At 35.1% G+C, this 24,698-nt stretch overlaps 1 protein-coding gene across 9 annotated transcripts in view; it reads left to right on the top strand.

Annotated features, from left to right (window-relative positions):
* The window catches only part of SLC25A21 (solute carrier family 25 member 21), a 470,571-nt gene that overhangs the window by 8,605 nt on the left and 437,268 nt on the right, over positions 1 to 24,698 (top strand). Inside the window, exon 2 of one of the 9 annotated variants that reach the window (XM_077909081.1) lies at positions 3,187 to 3,307. The exons of the other annotated variants lie outside the window; for them this stretch is intronic. The gene's annotated coding sequence lies outside the window, so the exon portion shown is untranslated. The remainder of the gene's footprint in view (positions 1 to 3,186; positions 3,308 to 24,698) is intronic. 9 annotated transcript variants of the gene reach the window in all.

Raw genomic sequence — 24,698 nt, 5'->3', positions numbered from 1 at the left:
CCTCACTTTCACTTGATTATACCTGGAAAGACCCTATTTCTGAATAAGGTCACATACCAGGGTTTAGGGCCTGAACATATCTTTTTTGGAAGACATAGTTTAACCCACAGAGAATCATGTTGTGATTCTCAAGTTTGTGTTCCATATCTCAAGCTATGGTCCTGTGTCTCTCTTCCTTTCATTGGAAGCCTTTGTGAAAAGTTCATTACTTGGTTTCCAACCTATTATAATTGGCATATCTGTCTTTACCTTTCTGCTCAAACTGTTAATGACTGGTTTTCATTTTTAGTTTTACCTATCTTTGTAAAATTTCACATCTCTGACCAATTTTTCTCCTTAAAGTTGTCTTTACTGATGATTGTTACTCTTCTCTTCATATCCAGTCACTTCTTTACTGTTTCCTTTGCTGGTTCCTCTTCTTCCCTTTCCTCAAAAATTGGCATTCTTCAGGGTTCTAAGTTCTCTGCTCCATATAATCTTACCTCCCTGAGCAAGCCCATCTGTTCTGTGGCTTTAATATTATTCATTTGCAGGTAATTCCCCATCTATATTTCCAACTTCTCTGTGTCCTACAGATACAGATTTCTAACTCATACAGTAGAAATAACATGGGGTCAAGAGTTATGTGGATTCTTAGTGATTTTTAAACATTTTTAACATTTCAGAGGTAAATTTTGTACTCCTATCAGGCCATCAAATACTATTTTTTCTGTTGTATCATTGTACTAATCCTTATTTTGAGTTGTCTTTCTCACTCATTCTTTTTGTTAACATAGCAAGTTGCAAGTGACCTTCTCTGGGTATTTATTTGAGTTAAATGGATCCTCCTTAATTAGTCAATAATTATGACAAGACAAACAGGAAACAGTAAGATAAATCTTAAGTGCTCACATTAATTGAATGATAATTATGTATGAAGCACCTTACTTTGCTTAAATTATTGATATTAATTTGTAATTTCTTGAGGATGAAGAAAGTGAAGCTCAGAGAAATTAACTAACTTGCTCAAGGCCAGTGACAGAGCAGGAGCTCAAACTCTGTTCTCTTTGCCTTCAGAGCTTGTACTCCTACCCATTATCCCACTCATCCTCATAGTGTGCAAAATGAGAAATCAGGCAGCCCCAGACCTCTTTTCCTTCAGGCTGGGTTAAAATATTATGGCCGCTCTAGGAACTCGCTAATTGATGAATGATCAAGATCTGCCTTTGGTGCAACCAACCATTTCTTGTTTTTGCCAGACCTTTAAATGACAGCCATAGTACAAGTATAAAATAATCCGAATGACCCATCAGAGGACTCTGTCAGCATTGGCAGAGCTACCTCTTTTCTGTCATTCTCCACAGGCGATTGCTTAGGAATGAGTTGAGCCCCAATCCTTGGGTAATTGTTAAACGAACCTTATACAATCAGGTCAGATACCAGAATGACTCATTAGAATGAGAGCAACCCCACAGCAGACTGGGTGAGCTGGGCTGTGAAAAAGGAGAGAATTTAAGTTGCATGACATAGGTTTGTTTTGAACTTTTTCATTTGCATAAATCTGGCAGCTTTAGGTGAGACACAGGGCAAATTTATTGGAATGTCTGTAAAATCTAGAATGGACTATTACAGGGGGAATATAACTTTGGAGAAATAATAATGATATATATGTTTCAATACAAATGAATGACACCTAAAATAGAATTAAGCTTAAAAAGTTTTACATTGTGAGAGAGAAAAAGAGAGAGAATAAATGCCAATGAGACTAATATTTCTTGAAAAATTATCAATGTTTATGGATCATTAAATGTATCAAAATCAGATTAATACAATTATGGAAAGTATTATTTTTGTTCTTATTGATGTGGCTGCTGTTATTATTATTCTTATTTGGAGAATGATTGTACAAATAAGTTAAAATACTTTGGAATAAATTACAGGTATCTCTCCAGAGATTCAATAATGAGCAAAGTTATTTTAGAGCTTTTTTCTAAGACAATGCATTTAGTTGGCTACTGTATCATAGTGGACAGTCACATTTGAATAGAAGAATCACATTCTGTCCTTGTGCACCTATAGATGGCACTGTCTTCCCATAATTTTGTTGATTTGCTTAAAAATAGAAAAAAAAGGAAAAGCTTTCTGCAGACAGTTAGATGTAGAAGTGTGTTACCTTCTAATTAGATCCTACCACTGTAAAACATTTGAAACAGGTGCCTGGCATAGATCATAGAGAATTATACATTTGAAAAATGTAGATGCCTGGACTTTGGAATTAATTTTTTCATTTAATTATTCCTAACTGTGTATGGAAAAAAAATTTATGTGTATGAGTAAGAGAGGTAGGAGCAACTATTTTTATTGCTATAATATTTATTTTCTCTGTGGTGGTCTTGCTTTTGAATTTAGTTTTGAATAATCAAGCAAAAATTGTTGATAAGTTTTAGCATGAATGTCATATTCATTGCTTGTAGATCTTGGAGATTACCTTGTGGAAATGAAACTCCTACATTCCATAATTTTGTTTCTTTAAATTATCAGGGTTTGAATGTATATACACTAATAGTAAATTATAAGCTTCTATGAGCAAAATCTAGAGTGCCAAATGCATAGTTCTTTTTATTTATCTATCTAGGGTAGCCACTCAAAATGCTATTTCTTGTTTCAATATAATAGGCTTTTACATAATAAAGTGAGGGAGGTGTGTAGGGAATATATTTTCTTAAGTTCCAAACAGGATTTTTTTTTTTAAGGTAATACATACGTGTGTGGAATTAATGAAGTCCTTGCTACTGTAAATGAACTTCTAACCACAAGATGGCAGTGTAACTTGCCCATATTTTTTAAAACATTTTTTAGAAAAATGATTAGTAAATTAAACACATTATTTCTTTCCCTCTAAATGAGAAATGTATGCAACTATGAAATTTTAGGAAAATTATGAAGAAAATGAATTTTGAAGGTACTTAATATAAGAAGTACTAAAGACTCTTTAATGATTTATTTCGATTAGCAGGGGCTTTTTTTGGTGGAGCTAAGAAAACATTTATTTCATATTCTTTTAAGTTGAAAGTAGAAATATGATCATATAAAAGTTCAAAATCATATCAATAACTTTCTTTTACAAAGCGATATAGTCTCATGTTTGCCTGATAAAGCATCAAGGAAGAATAAGACTTCTTCTGTTTCCTTCATGTTTTTGTAAAGATCTGCATTGGCGCATGACTTCTTTTCAGCACACATACATTGGAGATTAGAAGGTCAACAAAGAAGCAAAGAAGGGAAAGAAAAGAAAGAATAGTAGAGATACTGGCACCTAAGTTATATGGTAAGAAAGCAGTGATGATGGTGTCTATGTGACCCTTGCTGAATTTATATATTCTATACTTTAAAAATGATCATTTGTCCATTCAATAGGGCCTTTTAAATAGGCATTATCCAGTATTGTTTATATTTATAATGTTTTATTGATATGTTTATATACTGTGTGGTATTGTTTTACTCTACATGGATGCTTTTTCACAATTACTTTAGTTTTTGTGTATGTGATTAATTTAAAAGATTATACTGGATTTAATTCATGTTTTTTAAGTCTTTCAAAGAGTGAGTCCCTTTTAGGTAGAAACCAAGACTTACACAGTGCTTAAAATATGGTATCTATGCAGTAAATCTATTTTTATTCAAATTGCATTTGCCACAATGATACAATTCTCTTGAGACATATTTTGCTTATGTTCCCCTGCTTGATCAGCCATAAATGTGGCAGAGACAAAGAAAATATCTTCTATTTTAGAAGCCAAGTGCTTTGAACTCATTCATTGCATCTTATTTTGCTTATAGTGGAGGGAATGTTCCATGTAGAAGTGATAATTTCTCAGAGCTGCACTGAAAATAAAACTTTTATTTTTTGACCTAAGGTAAATGAGAATGCTAAACAATGTGATTTGCTTCCTATAATGGAATATTTGACATATAATCAATATATGATTCAGTTTCTGCTTGTGAGCAACTATACACAAATATTTTGTATTGTAAATTTAAAAAGGAGGTCTATTACTTTTCATTATTCGCGTAAGTTAGAAATAGATGGCAAATTTTTTGTGGGTAAGTTAAAATTTTGAAAAAATGGCTCACATTTACCATGTATAGGAAAAACATATTAGACATAAGAAAAAAACATACAAGACATAAGAAAAACAAAATGCAGTTACCTCTGTGAGAAAAAATATAGTTTCATGTAATGCTTAAATATGTATGTAGGTCGTGTTCCAAAAATCTGTAGGTTTAGGCTATTTGTTTGCAATCAGGGTGCATTTCCCCCTTAGAACAGTGTTATGTAATTTGTGGGTGAGCCACAAAACTATATATTTTTTAAACCCTAATAAGTGTGAAATACCACTAATAGGAGCTCTGAACACTGGGGCATTTAGGATCCTTAAGCTCAAATAGAGGGTTCTGAACCCTTTTGAGATTAGCTTCCCTGGAGATTTCAAGAGCTCTAGGTAGAGTGGAGTGAAATTGAGATTCTCATATGCAGAGATAGCCTGCTAGCTTCTCCTTGGCAATGAACCAGGAGGGAAGGAGTGCCAGCAGGACCAGAAGGGCCATTTGAATGGGGCCTTACATTCACAAAGGACCTTATAACCTAAACTTTTGACATTTCTTTCAAATAAAGCTAGACACAAAGTCATTGTTTTTCTCATTGCAGTTGTGTGTGTTAGAAGCATTAATATGATATGTGATATGTAGGCATTTAAAATAAGCTACATTTTAATAACTGTTAGTTGGCATTTCTTTGCTTTTCAATATATTAAGAGTCTCAAAACATAGAAGAGTTTTATGTCAGTTTTAACTTCTGAAAGGCTCTCATCCTAAGGGAAAATGGTAATGATTTCTAGAGGTTCTCACTCCAGTTGTTTCTGGCACATATTTGTGTCATAAATAGATGGATGGATGGATGCTGAATAGTCAGACAGCAGAAAAGGACCACAGGGGAAGTGTGAAGCAAACAACTACAATAAAGGAAGCATCAAGGTTGGAGTAGTTGGGAGTCGCAGTGGTTATTGGTATAAATAGGTTGTTATTAAAACTATTTCTACATTGGAAATAACAAAACTGTTTCTACATTGGAAAATATCTCTATTTTTTGTTATGATTCATGTGCTTTATATAAATTTGTGTATTCTTACATTTGAACATACATGAAAGAAGTCACGCTTTTAATGTATGTCTTATTAACATTGCATAGCTGTAAAATAGCCATATATTAAAGTTTTAAAGAAATCCTAGTTTTTTTTGTTTTATTGACCTGTAACAGTGACATGTTTATTTAAATGTAAGAATGCATATTAGTTGTTAACTAAAGCTGATATATAATAGTGACAGATATTAAAACATTTTCTTATTTCTGTCACTTGATGATAACCTCCCTGAGGATAAGAATCTTAGTCTGTTTGGTACCCAGCAATCTCCCTAGTGCCTAAAATAGAAAATGGCACAGGCTAGATACTCAATAAACATTTGTTGAAATGAATAGGTGACTGAATGAATGGTAAATTTATTTTGGCTCCCAATTTTGAATGTTAATTAATTTAAAAAATTCTAAACTTTTCAGCAAGATACTAGAATGTATGTTGCTTCCTAAATGATTTGAAGGAGTGGGTGCAATTTCCTCCATGCCCAACACATGTCATTGGTAGTGCTTACCTGCCATCAAATTCAGACATTACTGGAGGAACCATGCAGTGTCTAAAATGAACGATTCCATTTTATTCCTAGTAGTGGCAAAGGAAGAAAAAGGGATTCCAAAGGGTCCTACGTTTCCTGCCCTGATTGCCCTAAGAAGGAGTCAATCTTGGCAGGACTTTAATCCTATGTAGTCTAAGTTCCATTGATTCTGCAAACCTGGATCTTGACTGTGACCTGTTTTTTTCCCAGTACCTGGCTTCCCAGGAACGGTTATAAGAAGTATAGACTATTTTATTGTTGACTTGCTTACACTTGGGGATAGGTTAATTTTCCCAAGCTCAAAGTCTAGTGTGCTGGTTGTATTTTTTTCCAGTCATATATCATATATACACAAATATGTGTACTTCACAAAATTATATGTATATATGAATATGAATACATACATATATGTGTGTGTGTGTATATATATATATATATATATGTATATGTATTGATCTACCTACTTTTTGTTTTCAGATCTTTATTTTGGAATTACATCATTTTCCAAAACTAGTTATGTATATGGCAAACTTTTGAGTATACTGTGGGAGTTAAGCAATGAAATGGTTACAACTGAGATGATAAAGAAGAAAATAGGGTACTCCATCAAGAGGCATCCATGTTTTCCTAGTGAACTTTACCTTGTGAAGAGGTAATATAGGGAAGTAATGTACCATAGGGATTCTGATGCTTACTGACTAGCATTAAATCCCAGCTTTGATATTCACTAGATGTTGCGAAGGCAGTTTAACATTTCTGTGTTTTATCCATAGGATACATTGCAATCTACTTCATAAGGTTGGTAAAGGGTCAGATGAGTTGATACATGTAAAGGTTTATTATTGATATCCTTTGATATCATATTGGTAAGTTGATATCATTAAAGGCCTAGGATTTAGTAAGCACTCAGTAAATGTTAGTTATTAATGGAGAGTGAAAATATAAAAGTATTTAGGCATATTCCAAGCATTTCAAAAATATCCATAGGTGAATGACATTTTATATGAATATATGCAAACTATAATTATGTTCTATAATTTATAATGTAAACTGTATTTTTCTATTTACTTTCTAGAAACTTAACCTTATTTTGGGGTGGTAGAGTTTTGTTCTCAAACCTAGATATCATAACGGGATGAGCACTGGGTGTTATGCTGTATGTTGGCAAGTCAAACTCCAGTAAAAAAAAATACAAAAAAAAAGAAAACAGTAAAAAATAAAATAAAATAGGGATCCCTGGGTGGCGCAGCGGTTTGGTGCCTGCCTTTGGCCCAGGGCGCGATCCTGGAGACCTGGGATCGAATCCCACGTCGGGCTCCCAGTGCATGGAGCCTGCTTCTCCCTCTGCCTGTGTCTCTGCCTCTCTCTCTCTCACTGTGTGCCTATCATAAATAAATAAAAATTTAAAATAAAATAAAATAAAATAAAATAAAGTAAAACCTAGATATCAATAACATAATCTTATATTTTGTCAGAAATTTTAAATTTTTATTCCCAAAATGGAGTCATTAGGTTTCATTTCCAGTATTCCATAGTGGGCCTATAGGAATGATTCTCAGTTCCTATCCCAGTGGTCACCCTATCAAATAACTTGGGTCATTCTCTTCCCCCGAAACATACTTTTTTTTTTTTTTAAGAAAGAAGGGCATTTATATTTTTGTAGGTGTTGTATAATATTTATCATTCATAATAACTTTGGGAATCTTAAAATCACAAATTATTATTTGGAGCAAGTGCATTGAGTATTATTAATCAATATAAGTAGTAAAGGCATTTCCTTTAATGTGGTTATTTCCATATCCCATGCCAGGGAGAAAGAGACTGACCGTCTGATTGACAACTGCTGATTTATATATTAACAGGGGTCTGTTAGTTCTTTTCCCAGGAATTGAAGGCAAAATTGTTACTCAAGTTGTTAATTAGCCATCTCTCCTTCTCTCCTTAGTTTCTGTATTTTTTCTAGTCTCTTAACTCCAAGGTTCAGTGTTCTCACTAAGGGGCCTATCCAGGGCTTCCCACCAAAGCACCCCATACCTTTCCAACTTTCATAAATAGTTTCCTAATCTGACTTTTTTAAAACTCTGATTTTGTCCTAGGAAAATTTTATTCTAGTAGCTAAATTGATAAATGTAGTTAATTGAACTTTATTACGTGGGATAGGCTTCAAACTGTGCCTTTTGGGCACAGAAAAAAAGTGTAAGTTGGGGGTAGGCCAATCGGGAAGGTTTTGAGCCACCTACAAAATGAACTGGCTTTGTCTGCTTCGTTACCCCAAATGTTGGAGAAAGCCCAACAGGTATCTTTCATGGAACCCCAAGTATCTGATTCTTGCTGCTAATACTTGGGGAATTATTAGTCAAATGCTTTCTCCTCTTTTCTCATCCTGCCTTCAATACACACACACACATACACACACACACACAGAGCACACAAATACTTTTTAGCTGGGCTTTAAGCAGCTATCCTATTATTTACATGTTGACATTATGTTTCTGTGTGTACAATTTTCTATTAAAATTATTTTTAAATTAATTCTTCTCAACATCCTTGAATTTCTTAACTGTCTTGTATATACCAGGCCCTGTGATAAGTGTGGCTGATCTGATTTTAGCCATGAGGAATTTTCAGCACAGAAGGAGTGGTAATATTTAACTGAGTCTGTTTGCCAGAAGGCGGGTGCTTGGTTCACCAAGCTTCACTAAAATTTGATATTTTGTTTTTGCAAGCTGGTTAGAAGCATTGCATTAAAATACTGCCAAATTTTGTCCCTTTTTGTCCAAACTTTTTTAACTTGAAAAAGGAATTTCAGTGTGTAAAAATTTCCATTATAAGGCCACCTGTAAACTTAAAACAGTCAAACTGTTTTTTCAGCTGCTTGCAGCTCTGTTTCTCAACTGACTAATACTGACAGATAAAGATGGCTTTCCCCTGAGAAGGATTGTTTTGTTTGTGGTTATTCTGTCACTACCAGGAGGGACAGCTCCCCTGATCCGTAGGGAATGCAGAGATGCAGTTTACAGACAGAATCATATGCTGACTAGCAACTAAAAAATAATAGTCAAATAATGATTTCATTGTTCCTTCCTGTGTCCATGACAACTGAGAGGTATGCAGCTAGACCAGAACACTGCCTTGGGAGTGTTCTTTTCCTCCAATACTACTATTTTGAGAAAGTTAACAATTTATTCTGACAGTCAGGCTTGGGAGAAAAATTGGCATTTCCAATATCTTGCTAATTTTAGTGTTTTTGTATCCCAAAGCTAATTCTTCTGACACTTCTTCTGTTCACTAGCACTCTGACTTGCCTTTTTTAAACATCTGGTTTATGGCATAGTTTCTACCATGATGGTCGTCAGTGATGAAGAGTTCCTCCTCTGGAGTTGGACAGAACTGTCTTTACATTCTCTCTCGGCCAATTAACAGCGGTGGGACCTTGGGAGAGTTTCTTAATCTTTCTAATCTTCAGGTCCTTATTCATAAAGTAGGAATTAGTAACAGAATCTTTCTTCATAAGGTTGTTGCAAATTAATTGAGATAATGCACAGAGAGTGCTTAGCCTGCTTCTTGGCACAAGTAAGCACTCCATAAATTGATGGTTTGTTGCTGTTATTAGCAATCTCTTGTACAAGACTGTAAACTTCCAAAGCACTGGTTCTCAGCCTTGACTGCACATTAGAATCACCTGGGTAGTTTTAAAAGATCCTGATGCCAGGGCCATAGTCCAGATCAACTAAATCAGCATCTTCGGAGTTGGGCCCAGGATTTGGCATTTTTAAAGTGCTTCAGCTGATTCCAATGTGCAGCTGAGGTTGAGAAATACTGTCCCTGAAGGTGGGACTGTATTATATTAAAGCACTCAGACAAAAATGTATAAAAGTGACACATTGTACCTTGCAAGTTTTGTTACAAATATTTTAAATAACTGAAGAGGGCAAAGCCAATTTAGTGATTTTTCAAGGGGCCGCTTTTTATCAACATCATAGTAGAGCAAATACTAAGAGACATGGAAAATTGTAAAATATGTGGGAACCCACAGTTTCAATGTGAGAGTTATATAAGTTGAAACTATGCTATAGCAAAATTACTTTTATATTTTAGTGGCTTTTTTTTAAAAAAGGGAGATAATTGGCAGTCATAAAGACAAATCTATACTATTTTAACACAAAGATCAATATAATTCAAACACATCCCACTTAGTTCATATCCATGTTTGTTTGAATTTGAGGGAAAAACAATGGCAACATGAGAATACATGCTTTTATATTGCTTATGCTGAATCAGCATCCTTAGCCATTCATTATAGTGTTAAACTTTTTGGAATGGGAAGGTGAAGATCCAGGAAAAACTCAATTGTATTAACTATATAAGAAAACATGACTTTCTTCCTAGTAATCCAAAAGACATTAATTATTAATTTTCAAGATCTTACGATGTTAAAAAAATGAAAGTACTCTCACAGTGTCTTTTTCTCTATGTATACAGTTTTAACCTATATATACTGTTGATGATCATTAAAACAATCACACTTGTTTACTACTGCTAGTTTTCCAGATAATTTTGTATGTATTTTTTTTTTTCAATTCTCACAATACCTCTGTGAGGACACAGTTCAAGAATTAGCCTCATTTTATAGGAGGGAAAACTAAGGCAGTTTATTAGTAGGCAGTTTCAACTCAACTAGAGCAAAGATTCTTATTTTCTAGTCAGTCCTCTCATTAACTCATTCATGCATTTATCAAGCATTATCAAGCTGCAGATATGTGACAAATGGAGTTCTAGGCAATGGGTACCCAAGGCGAGTAAGACACACTTGTTGCCTTTAAAGAATTGTGTACACAGTGTCATGAGTGGACTTTGAAGTTCTTAGCCTGTGTCGACCAAGGTAGAATCCATGACCTGAAATTGCCATGGCCAAAGCTGTTAAGTCTTCCAAGACATAGGCAGGAAGAAGAAAAGAGGTAGTTCAGAAACCTATAATGATCATTTTCTACAGTTATATTTTGTAGCAGCCTACTAGATGCATGATCACCCTGGACATTAGTATCCCTTTCAGCTGAATTTTCTGGTGATTTCTGCCACAGGAGAGAATGCTATAGTATTTTTCTAAGAATATATTATTCTTATATATGCTTTAATTTGTTTTTCTCCAGCTTTTCAACAGCTAAAGTTCATTTTAGTACTGGCAGAAACTTTTGAAGATTAAGCATTTTTGTTTATTTTTAATGCTAATTCATCTCAAGTAGTTAACTGGTAGTAGTAATCCTGTTGCTGAATTTAAAATACCCACACTTACTAGACACAAATTAAATTCTACAGTAAGATACAGAGTTTAAGCTTAATTAAACTCTCCTCAAAATACATCTAATTTTTGCTGATTGTAAAGTCTTGGAGTAAAGTTATTGCCCTAACTGTCTTTTATAATTAGCCATATTCATATTACTTTAAAGCATAAAGCAGGAGTCAGCTAAATGGATAGAACCATTTTAATTCTTGTTGAGGATTCATAGTTGCCCTAAAGGAAGGAAAGTTCAGAATGACTATTATTAGTTTTTTCAGTTACTGAGTGGAAATATTTTATGTCTTGAAAATTTTTCTTGAATATTTTGCAAAGATAAAGAATACTATGAAAAGCTAAAGGAAAAGCATTTAATGTTGACAAGTTAAAATATAAGTATTGTTAAGCAGCAAATAAATGAAATATATCTCTTAGTCTTGTATGAAACTATTTTAAGCTAATGTCAATAAAGTTTAAATTAGTTCAGACTTCTCTTATTAGAATAAATGTTTCCTTTTAAAATGCATGATAATCATAATCAAGACAAAATTTGTCCTGTTATTTATTTTCAAAATGATTGTACATGTTTAGCAGACTTTTGATTTAAATCCCCAGTGATATATTGGAGACAGATGTTTAGATGACCTCATGTTTAAAGTAATGTTATATTTGGACACAAGATTAAATTTTCCTTAAAATCTTTCCTTATAAGTTAAACTGTGTGGTAGTATACAAAAACTAATCAATGATTTGCAGTGGATTAATGCAATTCTTGTATTTTAAATAAAATTTTCTATTTTTTTATGGAGTTTCACATAGTACAAAAGAGCTGATTATGAAACAGCTGTTTACAAATGAAAATATTGTTTTTGGCTGGCCAGCTAAATGGGAAACAGATTTGAAAAGTTCCATGAATTTGAATGCAAATTTACCATATCATTTATACTGAACCAAAGAACGTTGGTAGAAGACTGCAACATAGTTTACCAAAAAAATTCAGTTGAAGATTATTTTGTAGGATATAATATAAACATTTTAAATAGTTTTTCCTTCTTCAAAAACTAATTTTTCCTTATGAAAACCAATATAGTATGTAGTTAGTATTATTGGCAAGGTTTTAAAGGAGCTCATAAACGATATTTGACATTTCAGTGAAGAGAAATTAGCAGATGGAGCAATTAGAAACATATAGGTAACTGAGTAGAATGAAATATATAAAAGATGAGAGATATTGTCCAAAGACAGTAAATCACTGTATGTGAAAAATGTGTTTAAGTCAGAGCTATACAGCTATTAGCATATTGTCATTTTCATCAACAGCTAAAATGCTTTACTGGATATTACATTGCTATGTAATTATAGATCAACTGAATTTTTCAGTTTATTCAGTTTTTCTGGCATTAGGAAGACATGTAAATTCACTAGTCATTGTTTTCTTTTTTTTTCTTCTTTTAAGTAAGCTTTATACCCAACAGGCTTGAACTCATGACCCCAAGATCAAAAGTCACATGCTTTACCAACTGAGCCAGCCAGGTGCCCTGCTATGGAAGTGATAATTTAAAAAACATGATCTGTAAAGAATACCTACATATTTTCTCTCAAATTTTAAGTAGTTATTAAAAATTATTTATGTTGGAAATTGGTTTACATAAAAATGAGACATAAAGGCCTTGTGTTTTGAATTTTGAATGATTCCTTTGAATGCAATGCCAAAGTGCATAATTTACTTGAGGTGGTAGTTCATGAGTTAAAACTTCTAGGAGAACTATTGTTGTTTCTTTTTCTTTATCTCTTCTATTGTTTTTCCTCTTGTCTCAGTGCTCTGAAGGTGGGATTGTGTTTCTTTGGTAGCTTTTTAAAAATCACCTGGGGAATAAATGCATTTGGGGGGATGGGATATTACATCTGGTTCTGTTGTCACTTTAATAGAGTAACTGTTAACTCTCAAAGTGGCTGATGATCACTTAAGAAAGAAGTAAGTGGAATATCTGCAAAATATTTTTTAAATTTAGATTCAATTAGCCAAAATATAGTATATCATTAGTTTCAGGTATAGTGTTCACTAATTTATCAGTTGTGTATAACACCCAGTGCTCATCCCATCATGTGCAAAGTATTTTTAGAAACAAGTTTTGGGGCAAAATGAAGCCAAAAATATCTAGGAATCCAAGCAACATAAATGAAAGTTTTTTTTTTTTTTTTTTATAAATGGAATACTATTTTATTGACATTGATGAGTGTGTCCCTAATGGGTGATACATCTTTAGCATGCTTGAATTGTTTTATACATTTTCTGTTGAGTGTCATTGGTTAAGGAAGCCCTGTAAAACTAATTCATTGATATACAAACATACTAAATGGCGTAGTAGACCATAACTTTTAAAGAAGGGTTGATGCCATTTGGCTACTTTAATGATATAATTTACCTTAGATAGTAACAGAGATAATTGCCAGATTAATTCCTAGATAAAGCAGACTACATAGTAGTGATGATCAACCAATTCTTTTTGGATTTACTCAAGATCCTGTAATGTAGCAATGTATAAAAATCAGACAGCTGGCACAAATCAGGATCCATTTGGGAGCCACTAAAGGAGGTTTTCTTATTTTCTTGTATTTCAACCTAATATACTCACATACTTGACATAAACAATAAGAAAGTTTTAAAATCAGCTGATGTTTAATGCTTCCAACAATGAACTAAAATTGGAATTTTTGCATATGGGCAAAATTAAATTTTGGAAAGAAATGTAATTGACAAATGTATAAACAGTATTTCTTAAATGTAAATGTAGCATTTTAAAATACTAGCTTTTAAAAAATCAATACCATATTGATTTTGCCAATTGTGTAGTGCCATGTATCTGCCATTACAGAATATTACAAAATAGTTTCAGTACTTGAAAATCCCTTCTGTTCCACCTATTCATCCCTGCCCCCACAACCTCTGACAATCATGGCCTTTTTATTATCTCTTTAGTTTTTCCTTTTCAGAATGTTACATAGCTAGAGTCATACAGTATGTAGCCTTTTCAGACTGTCTTCTTTCATTAAGCAAAATGCATTTAAGTCTCCCTATGTCTTTTCATGGCTGAGTAACATTCCATTGTATGGGATATATCACAATTTGTCTATTGATTTATATATTGAAGGACTTGTTTGCTTTCACGTTTTGACAATTATGAATAAGGCTGCTATAAACGTTTGTGTATAGATTTTTGTGTGGATATAAGGTTTTCAACTCATTTGCGTAAATACCTAGGAGTGTGATTGCTGGATCATTGAAATAGTTTTAAATAATTGTAACAGTGTCTCTGGTTCATAGGAATATCCATATCTTTAGTTAATAGTAAGAGAGACAAATTTTGTTTCCTGGATTCATTGAAGTCTGGATAAATAAGTAGGCACTTTCTGTTTCTTCTTGGATAGTATACATAGGCACGAAAGGCTATTCAAATTCTTTCTTTTCTACTGTTTGTTTTTGATGAGATTTCAAGGTGAGATAAACATAATATAAGGCCATTACAATTAATAGTTGAAGGTGGGTCATCTTAAAGACAGTGGAGAATATAGAGTAAGATGATTACTAGAGTATAGTCAGGAAATTGGAGCGTCTCCCTAGGTTACTAAAGGTTTGTTTCTAAGTTATAATAGAATTTGGTTCTGTGCTAGGTATCATTCAAAACCTTTGATTAGATGTACATCCTTCTCTCCTCTCAACAGCCAAAGGATTTTTAAGCTAAGACAGGTAATGTTAATACAGATATTCAAGATAGACTAGTCACTGACCTAAGACAACTGTATAAATAATAATAATTATTATTATTATCATAGTGCCTAGCATTTATTAAGCATTTACTATGTGGTAGGTATTTTCTAAGATTAGAGCAGAATCAGGTTTTCTGGGACCTGTCAACAACTTTATTTTACAAATAAGGAAACTGAAGAAAAGAGAAGTTAAGTAACTTTTGTTCGTGTTGTAAGTGGCAGATTCTGGGTTTGAATTCCAGAGGCTTCACTCAAAATCACAAAACTCCACTATTACACCTGTTAAACTAAATATTAAGTTATGTGTAAGAAAAGTTAAGTGTACTTTCTGGATCTATGAAGATGGTGCCAGAGCATTCAAACTTAGAGAAGATTTGGAAGTAGGGCAGAGGAGATCCAATAAAATAATGAGTAAATTTGCCAAGGGATAGGAGGCAAGGATCATGGAAGAGACAGAGAATATATTTTTTTTTAAATTATTTATTTATTTATGATAGTCACAGAGAGAGAGAGAGAGGCAGAGACACAGGCAGAGGGAGAAGCAGGCTCCATGCAGGGAGCCCGACGTGGGATTCGATCCCGGGTCTCCAGGATCGTGCCCTGGGCCAAAGGCAGGCGCCAAACCGCTGCGCCACCCAGGGATCCCCGAGACAGAGAATATTAAACTTGATTATGAATCCCTCTTACAAAAGAATCCCATCTATAGATATTTTTTCTTGGAGTATTAAGTTTTCAAGTTCAGAACATTAAATCTAATCTAAAAATGTCAGTGTACTACAGTGTGAAAAGTACTGAATGTTAGCACACCTGATTTTTAGTTAATAATTTTGCCATTGAAGATGTCAGGAAAATTATTTTACCCAATTATTTTATTTTTTTCTCTTAATCTAGAATTAAAATTTTAAACTTTTAAAACTTGAACAAATTTTTTATTATTTTCCACATAAAGTTGGGTTTGGTATAAATGGACCATCACAGAGAAAAGAAAAATTATATAATTTTCCAAATTTTTCTAGTACTACCCATGAAACATCAACCTTTAAATCTCTCATGCACAAAAACATTGTGTTATTCTGATTCTCATTCTGTTTTATGTACCTCTTATCAAAACTGTCATTAATCTCTCTGGCCTACCTCCTTCTCTCTATTTCATGCACAAAAACATTGTGTTATTCTGATTCTCATTCTGTTTTATGTACCTCTTATCAAAACTGTCATTAATCTCTCTGGCCTACCTCCTTCTCTCTATTTTGACCACTATTGTTTTGGTTTCTTAAAGTTTCTCAGCTAGATGACTCCAATATTTATTTAGCTTCTGGGTCAAATTTTTCAGTCCTTCCTTTAATAAAGGTTGATTGCATTGAGTGTCTAGCAGGTGCCAGATGCCTAAGTGTGGACATGAGAAGACAGCATGGACTAGAGTAGATTCTAGGCCTGGAAGAGCCCACCAGTACTGTGAGACACAAAAGAAGGAGCCACAAACAGTATTAGTGAGGAAGTAAATAATAGTGGTGGGCATTGAAGGTTGAGTAGGAATTTTCTGAGTTAGCAAGGACATTCTAGGTAGAGGAGGTAGCACTTGCAGTGACTTAGAAGCATGAAAGCTTACGGTCAGCTCGTGGAAGGATGAATTTAGTGCCATTGAAGTTTATGGTTTAGGGGAGGAGAAGAAGGCAAGAAATGGAGAGAGGAAGTTATAGAGGTGGGTTAGGGCACGTGTTATGTTTCTTTTAAGCTCCATGATGTTTCTACATTTATCCTGTAGGCAACAGGTAGCTTTGGAAGGTGTTTACAAAGGTGGGGGGGGGGGGACATGTGCAGCTTCTACCGAGGGAAAGAAATTAGTAGTGTTGCAGAGGTTGAATTCACATAAGGTACCTATTTGGAAGGTGGCTGCTCTTATTCAGAGGGGAAAGGATGAAAATTTAGGGCAGTGGCAGTGGGAAAGAGGAGGACTGGCTCTGAGGAAGAATCAAATGGATTTGGTATGATATTAGATTTGGGAAGTTGAGTGAGAAAAGATTCTCACAGTCAGACTGGGTGAAGATGGTATCTGATGCCATTAAGTGTAGGGGAGGGAGGGGAATGTCAAAGAGGCACCAGGGAATAGTGAGCTACGTTTTATGTATGTGAGGTTTGAATTATTCAGTAGGGGGTCGGAAAATAGGTGGGCTGTCCACGAAGGTTTAAGAGTCACCAGCGTATTTGTCAGTGAGTCTTATGTTGTGTGAGTGTGTTGGAATGCGGTATGTGTATCATGGTCATCTGAGGGGATTTTAAAAAGTACATCTCTACTTGAGATACTTCAACATTTCCCTCTCCACACCCTCCACAGCCCTGTTAAGAATCATAGCTCTTAGAGAAGCCAGAAGGGTGGAAGAGGAGTAATTCAGAACCCTGAAGAACACCAGGGTAAGTGGAGGAGGAAAAAGAGGAAGAGATGGAGGAGGAGGCAGCAGGTGCATCAGAGCCTGAAAACTGCATCACCAGAGAGAAGGAAAGAGAACCAGAAAAGGGTGTTCTGAAAGGCAATGTAAAGAGAATTTCAAGGAAGTCAGTAGTGTCAGATGCTCTTCCAATCCATCCAAAAACAGATGCCTGAAAAATATTTCTGTCACACTTCACCCCATATGCATCTGTCATTCACAAGTTAAAATTTCTTGGCTTGGTGTTTAAAACTTCCACCTTTAAGTTATACCTCCTATCCCTGCTGTCCTCTTCCAACTTATCTGTGAGTATAGTGGGATAGAAGACAACACACTGCCTGGCTTTGAATCCCACCTCCTCCACTTAATAAGTGACCCTGTCAAATTCTTTTAACCATGGTTTAGTTTCGTATGTTTGTGGTTAATAGAAGAATCAATCTCTAGGGATGCTGGGAGGGTTACATGAGTTAATACGAATACTGTGTCTGACTCCATTATTTTTATGTGTCAAAACTAAAAACACTGGTAGTACAGTATTGTCTTAAGTACTCTTAGCATGTTTCAGAGTACTTCACTAGCAACATAATATCCTTAGTTATCTTCATCATTCAAGTTGGAGAAGAGAATATAAGGGCTATTCTGGAGTAAAGAACTTACGCTGCCTCCCTGTCTTCCCCCAAATCACAGAAGTCAAGTCAGTCATAAACACAGGTAACTACAATCTGAATGAGTAATGCTGGCCTTCCTGAGCTTAAATGGAGACTCCATAACAAACAAATGAGTTCTTGTTTTTGTTACCCTGGAGTGGAAACCTCCTGAGACTTTGGGAACCACCAATCTAATTTAATTTCTCAATATGACCCTTTGCCTCTGGTCATACATGCTAGCTCTTCTTAATCATAGGACCTTTATACTCATTTTCCTGATGATTTTCTTACCTGAAATAGCTTTGCAGTAGGCTGTCAACGTAAATCCCAGCCTGAGCAGTGGTTCTCATCCATCTCTCCAGAATCATCTGGAGAATTAAAAAAAAAAAATCACATAGCCATGTCATGCCTCAGACTAATTACATCAGAATCTCTGGAAATGAGGGATCCCTGGGTGGTGCAGCGGTTTGGCGCTGCCTTTGGCCCAGGGCACGATCCTGGAGACCCGGGATCGAATCCCACGTCGGGCTCCCGGTGCATGGAGCCTGCTTCTCCCTCTGCCTGTGTCTCTGCCCCTGTCTCTCTCTCTCTGTGACTATCATGAATAAATAAATTTTAAAAAAAAAGAATCTCTGGAAATGGAACCCAAGTATCAATGCTTTTAAAAGTTGCCAGGTGATTTTACTGAGTAGCCAAAGTTAAAACCATTGCTCTAACCTATGTTTGGAGAGTCTTTGATTAAAATCATATAAATGGTTAGTCATTCTCCCTTTAGCTCTTGCAATCTTAGTATGAATTGCATTATTCTACACTCACTGATATGTTGCTTATGGGGGAAAAAAGTCATTTTTATGTCACCATGCGCAGAATACTCCTCTGGCTGCACTGGCCAGTGCAAGTAGTGCTATGCATCTACAGGATACTCTACAACATGTCTGCTGAGTGACAACTGCATTGGTTAGTACCAAACAGTCAGACATGAAATATCTTGTTTAGTATGCACCAATGGGCTTGGAATAATGCCACTCCAGAATGTTCACAAAAGGACTTCATAAGATGAAGTGTCACCACAACATGTGTCTGACTCAATGACATGCCCTACTGTTACATTAAACAAATTCCTTTTTGTTGCTTCTTTCATAGATACCCACAAAGATTCTGAGGTTAGTTTGTGTGACTTTATGTTGGGGGTGGTGGACGAGGGTTACTTTACATTAAAAAAATTAAGTGTAACATATGCACATAACTGTACACAAATTTTAAGTATGGAATTTGATGAATAATTCAAAATGTACAAGCTTTGTAGCCACAATCCCAGTCAAGAAATAGAATATTACCAGTAACCTAGAAGTCCCCTTCCCTACCAGCGGTAGGGTATTTAACTTGAGCTTTTTTCTTTTAGTTGGCCAGATCCCCTCAAACTTCTTTTTCAATGAGGTGTATTTTGCTTGCCCATTAGGAGAAACCTTTTACAATCTGGCCAAAGCCAGCAGCCCTTTACTATGGTTATTTTCCCCATCTGTTTAGAATTCATATCCACATTGTATTGTTGCCTCATCTAATCAAGCAAGGGAATGTCTCAAGAGTATGTGTTCCATAAACGACTTAATTTTCATTTCACTCATTTCCAGGGGCTTAATGAGAAACCACCAAATCATCTTTGGCTATAAGTCTCTTTCGGGGCTGTGTTTCTCAACAGAACCACACCATGCACATGAACTGCTGTGAATTTTTAAAAATAATTTCCTCTACTTTTTTGCTTAGATCAGAGTTCCCATCATATTTGTAGTAGTGGTAATGCACTTTATTATTTTCCTTTAGGTTTATACTCTAAACATCATAACATGTTGCATATGCTTGTTATGGTAGGAAAGTTAAAAATAATAAGAGGATAGATCCAATTTGCATGTTAATGCAGAGCAAACATGTCTTGCTGCTATCTCAAGGTTCTATGTCATATCTCTCTGGACTCAAACTGGCCATTGTTTTCTCTTAGTGGGGACAATCTGTTACAGAATGGATCTAGGCTGCCTTAATAGGACTCAGCTTTATTTTTACTCTTTGTCATTCTTACTGGATGCTATGAATACTGATTCCTGTTTTAAAAAAAAGTCTTTTAAAAGTTTTTGGCAATGCCAAAGACCTTGGTCATGAGAGAAATTGTTAAAATAATTCTCAAATGTATTTGGAGACTTTAATTAAGGCAAGAAATACAGATTACTTAATTATATTTATGAGAACTTTGGACTCCTATAATATAATTAGAAAAGACTCTACAACTATTTTGAGAACTCTAGGCACACTTTGGAATATTGATTGTCTGCCTGTGAGTGGATTTTTCTGAGCACTCTTATTTAAAATGTACTTGAGACAGTGTTTCTGTATCCATGGTAGAATATGGGGCCTAGGGAAATGCACAGCTTTTCTCCATCCAAGATCAGTGCTTTCATTATCTTGAGGGCTTATTATGGTTTTTGAAAGGTGCAGGATTGTTGTTGGTATAAAATGTGCTTCATGGTCAGTTAGCAACATTCCTGAAAGGAGCACTAGATACTTTTGGGTCATTGCTGAAGGAGGAGCATCATGTTTTCCACTTCCCAACCCCCAACTGTGTTCTAATCCAAACAAATTGAACTGCACAAGATAACTCTTGCCTATAGAAAAGTCAGGACCATAGCATCTCCAAACTAGATGCTGATCTGCCACTGTGCATAATAAAGCACCACTTCTTAGTTTTTCTGGGTTGTAAATCCAAGAAAGTGATATTTATGGGACTGTAGCTCTCATATATGTGAGTATAATGAAATAGAGTATAGCTCTCATTATATGAGTATAATGAAATCAGAATTGGATGAGAAGACAGGAATTTCCTTACATAGAAGCAGTGGTTGTGGCAGTGGCTATTCTATATCTCATCCTTCTACATCAGCACTTTCTGGTTCATCTTTCTGCATTGTTAGAAATATCCTTTATCTGTGCTGTCCAGTGTAGTAGCTACTAGCCATATATGGCTGTTGATCACTTGAAATGTGGCCAGTGGGATTGAGGAAGTTAATGTTTTATTTTATTTAATCATAATTAAATTTAGATAGCCACATGTGGCTAGTAATTATTGTATTGGATGGCGCCACTTCAATTATTATTCATTTGTGCAAACCAAGAAATAATGTTTAAAATGTAGAACAATTGACCATATTGACTTGTATATTTACTTTGGGGGAGATTCTTTTGTATTAACACATCAAGATTACCTAATTTAATCTAATTCATGCTTCATTTTAAGAGATAAAATTCTGCTAAGCAACATAATTAGGGTGGGCTTAAAGCAACAGATATTTATTGTCTCAGTTCTGGAGGCTAGAAATCCAAAATCAATGTGTCAACTGGGTTGTTTCCTTTTAGAGGCACTGAGGGAGAATCAGTTCTATACCTCTCTCTTCCCCCTTTTGGTGGTAATACTAGGCATTCCTTGGCTTAAACAACTTAATATTTTTAAACCATTGTATTATGGGCATTTCTTAAAGAATTTCTGTTGACCTAAAAGTAAGGAGATGAAGAATGGGCATTTATATTTTTAAGAAAGGGCGTATTTAGCACATAACAGACAAGAAAACTAGTTTCTGACTGTTAAATATAAACTGTAACATAACTTCTCTCTTGGTAAGTTTGCTTCTCGAATTCTAAAGTCCCTTCTCATGGAATCCCATTCTCATTGCTCTTTGGCTGGTAACAAAATATTTGGTTTCTCCTACTCCTTAAAATTTTTAATAGCCTCTTCTCCTTTGCCATCTTAACATGGCCTTTATCAAGTGTCAGTCTATCCCATCTTTACCAAGATAATTTTGCCACCATTCAAAAGTAGAATAAGAAATTATGTTGGATTTAGTTCACTTCCGGCTTCCTGACCAGACTTCTGGTTTTGAGTTCCATATGACAGTGTGTATTGAGACAAGGACAACTGAATGTAGCAGTCAGCTAGAGAACTGGTCTCTGTGCTCTTGTACAGTTACTTTGCATTTGATCAAGGAAATTTTCTGATTGTAGGATTTATACAGGTAAAAAAGTACAATGAGACCATTCTGATTCTGTGCTACCAGTTGGTAATTGCTGCACACTCTTTCAAGCTTTCACCCCTGAGGGGGCGGAAAAGTAGTAGAAGTCAATGACAAGGATACAACTACAGAGAAAGTAAAAACTGAGAGTGTGCTTGAACTACATTGTACAGCATTAAATTCAAGTCAGAGAAATTTTTTTGGCCAAATGATAGGTATCCATCTATAGATGGATAGAGGAAGCTGATGAATAGAAATTTCTACTGGTTGGAGTGACACTTTCCTGGATTAGAATTCTGGTTCTGCCACTCATATCTGTTTGACCTCAGGCAAATTTCCAAAGCCACTTGGGCCTAAGTTCCTTCGTTTGAAAAACAGGTAAAAATGCTTACTTTGCAGGGTTAATAGGATAAATTTTTTTTCTGGGACCATTTATTGTATAATTAACATATAGTGTTATATTAGTTTCAGGCATACAATATAATGATTTAACAATTCTGGGTATTACTCGGTGCTCATCATGATGCAGGTACTCTCAACTCTCAGTTCCTTAAACCTATTTCACCCATCCCCCCCCACCTCCCCTCTGGCAACCATCAATTTGTTCTCAGTTTTTAAGAGTCTAGTTTTTTATTTGTCTTCTTTTTTCTTTGTTCATTTGTTCTATTTCTTATATTCCACATATGAATGGAATCAATTAAGATAATGTTTGTAACATGCAAGGGACTTGGTTGGCACTAATAAATGGTAGTTATTATTATTAGTCCTTCCTAACCTAGGGCTGTATCACTATAACAAGTGCTACCTCTATCACTTTTTTGGTTTTCTTTTTGGTTTTACCTTAGTGGAATCTAGTGTTCTCATAACCAGGATGGGCAAGCAGTATCCTTTTAATATTCGTGTTGTAGAAACATATGTTTCAGTAGTTTCCAGTAGACTCTGGCCATTTTCTTTCAAATCAGATCAATTCGGTGGTCTTCCTCCCAAACACAAAACTATAACAAAAATATAATTCACTTTCAGCGAAACCTTTTTTTGGGAATTCTATTAAGGAAAAAAGGAACAACATACTGACTTTCTAAGATTTTCTTTGTAGTGGAGACTAAAATATCCTTGTAAGTTCCTTGAGGATGGGAAGGTGATCACACCCTGAATGTCTCTTTGTGTTCTGTATCTAGCAGTCACTTCGTAAATGCTTGTTAAATTGGATCAGACATGTTTATATACAATTTTGCTTGAACTATACATGGTAAATTTGTAGAAATCGTGGTGACAAATGGCCTCATATTTTTATGTTGCATTGCATGTGTTGTATAATTTTGCCAAAATATAAAATTGTATACATGTGCATTCTTTCTACAAGTTCTTCTTAATGTCTCCATTACTTGGAACGTGAAACATGCAGTCAAAATGGTAATCTGGCATCATCAACAGAAAGTGAAGGATAAATACTGTATGTATAATTACACAAATTTCACAAAGTTTCACAAAGTTTCCTTCCTTATTTTAGATATGTAATGGTAAGGGCATTGATATTGGTAACATTTCATTTCAGGGGCTCCAGTAAAGCACCAGTGCTGTCAAGCCTTGACTGATGGTTGTGGAATGGTGTCTTAATTGATCCAGTATTACTGAACTACCACTTCTGTGACAGCACAACTAATAATTATTCTAGTTCTTATTAATGGCAAAGCTATTCACCTCCTGATTATAGTATACACACAGCATGTGCAAGGAGGAAATCCATCAGCTAGGCCATGGTAGAGCAATATCTTGACTTATAATTAAAATAAAAATGTATGGGCAGAGAACTTGAATAGACATTTTTCTGAAGAAGACATACAGATAACTAAAGTGTCCATCAAGGGGTGAACGAATAAAGAAGATATGATAATACACATAACATACAATATTATTCAGCCATAAAAAAGAATGAAGTATTGCCATTTGCAACAACATGGATGTACCTAGAGAGTATTATGCTAAATGAAATAAATCAGACAGAGAAAGACAAATACCATATGATTTCACTTATATGTGGAATCTAAAAAACAAAGCAGAAACAGATTCATAGATACAGGAAACAAGACTCTTGGTTACCAGAGTGGGGAGGGGGACAGGTGAAATAGTTGAAGGGGATTAAGAAGTACAATTTCCGGGGACTCCTGAGTGGCTCAGTGGTTGAGCGTCTGCCTTAGGCTCAGGGCTTGATCCCAGGATCCAGGATCAAGTGCCCCATTGGGCTCCCTGCGAGGATCCTGCCTCTCCCTCTGCCTATGTCTTTGCCTCTCTCTCTGTGTCTCTCCTGAATAAATAAATAAATCTTAAAAAAAAAAAAAGAAGGTGATCCCTGGGTGGCTCATTGGTTTGATACCTGCCTTTGGCCCAGGGTGTGATCCTGGAGTCCCAGGATGGAGTCCCACATCGGGCTCCCTGCATGGAGCCTGCCTCTCCCTCTGCCTGTGTCTCTGCCTCTCTCTCTCTCTCTCTGTGTGTGTGTGTGTCTCTTGTGAATAGATAAATAAAATATTAAAAAAAAGATGTACAATTTCCAGTTATAAAATAAGTAATAGAGACATGAAAAGATGCTCAACATTACTGATCATCAGGGAAATACAAATCAAACTACAATGGGATATCACCTCACACCAGTGAAAATGGCTAAAATCAACAACACAAGAAACAACAAGTGTTGGCAAGGATATGGAGAAAGGGAACCCTCTTGCACTGTTAATGGGAATGCAAATTGTTGCATCCATTCTGGAAAACAGTATGGAGGTTCCTCAGAAAGTTAAAAATAGAACTACCCTACAACCCAGCAATT

This window comes from Canis aureus, chromosome 9 (genome assembly GCF_053574225.1).
Source record: "Canis aureus isolate CA01 chromosome 9, VMU_Caureus_v.1.0, whole genome shotgun sequence".
Taxonomy (NCBI): Eukaryota; Metazoa; Chordata; class Mammalia; order Carnivora; family Canidae; genus Canis; species Canis aureus.
The sequence above is the reverse complement of the archived record's forward strand: the minus strand, read 5'-3'. Positions and strand labels throughout refer to the sequence as shown.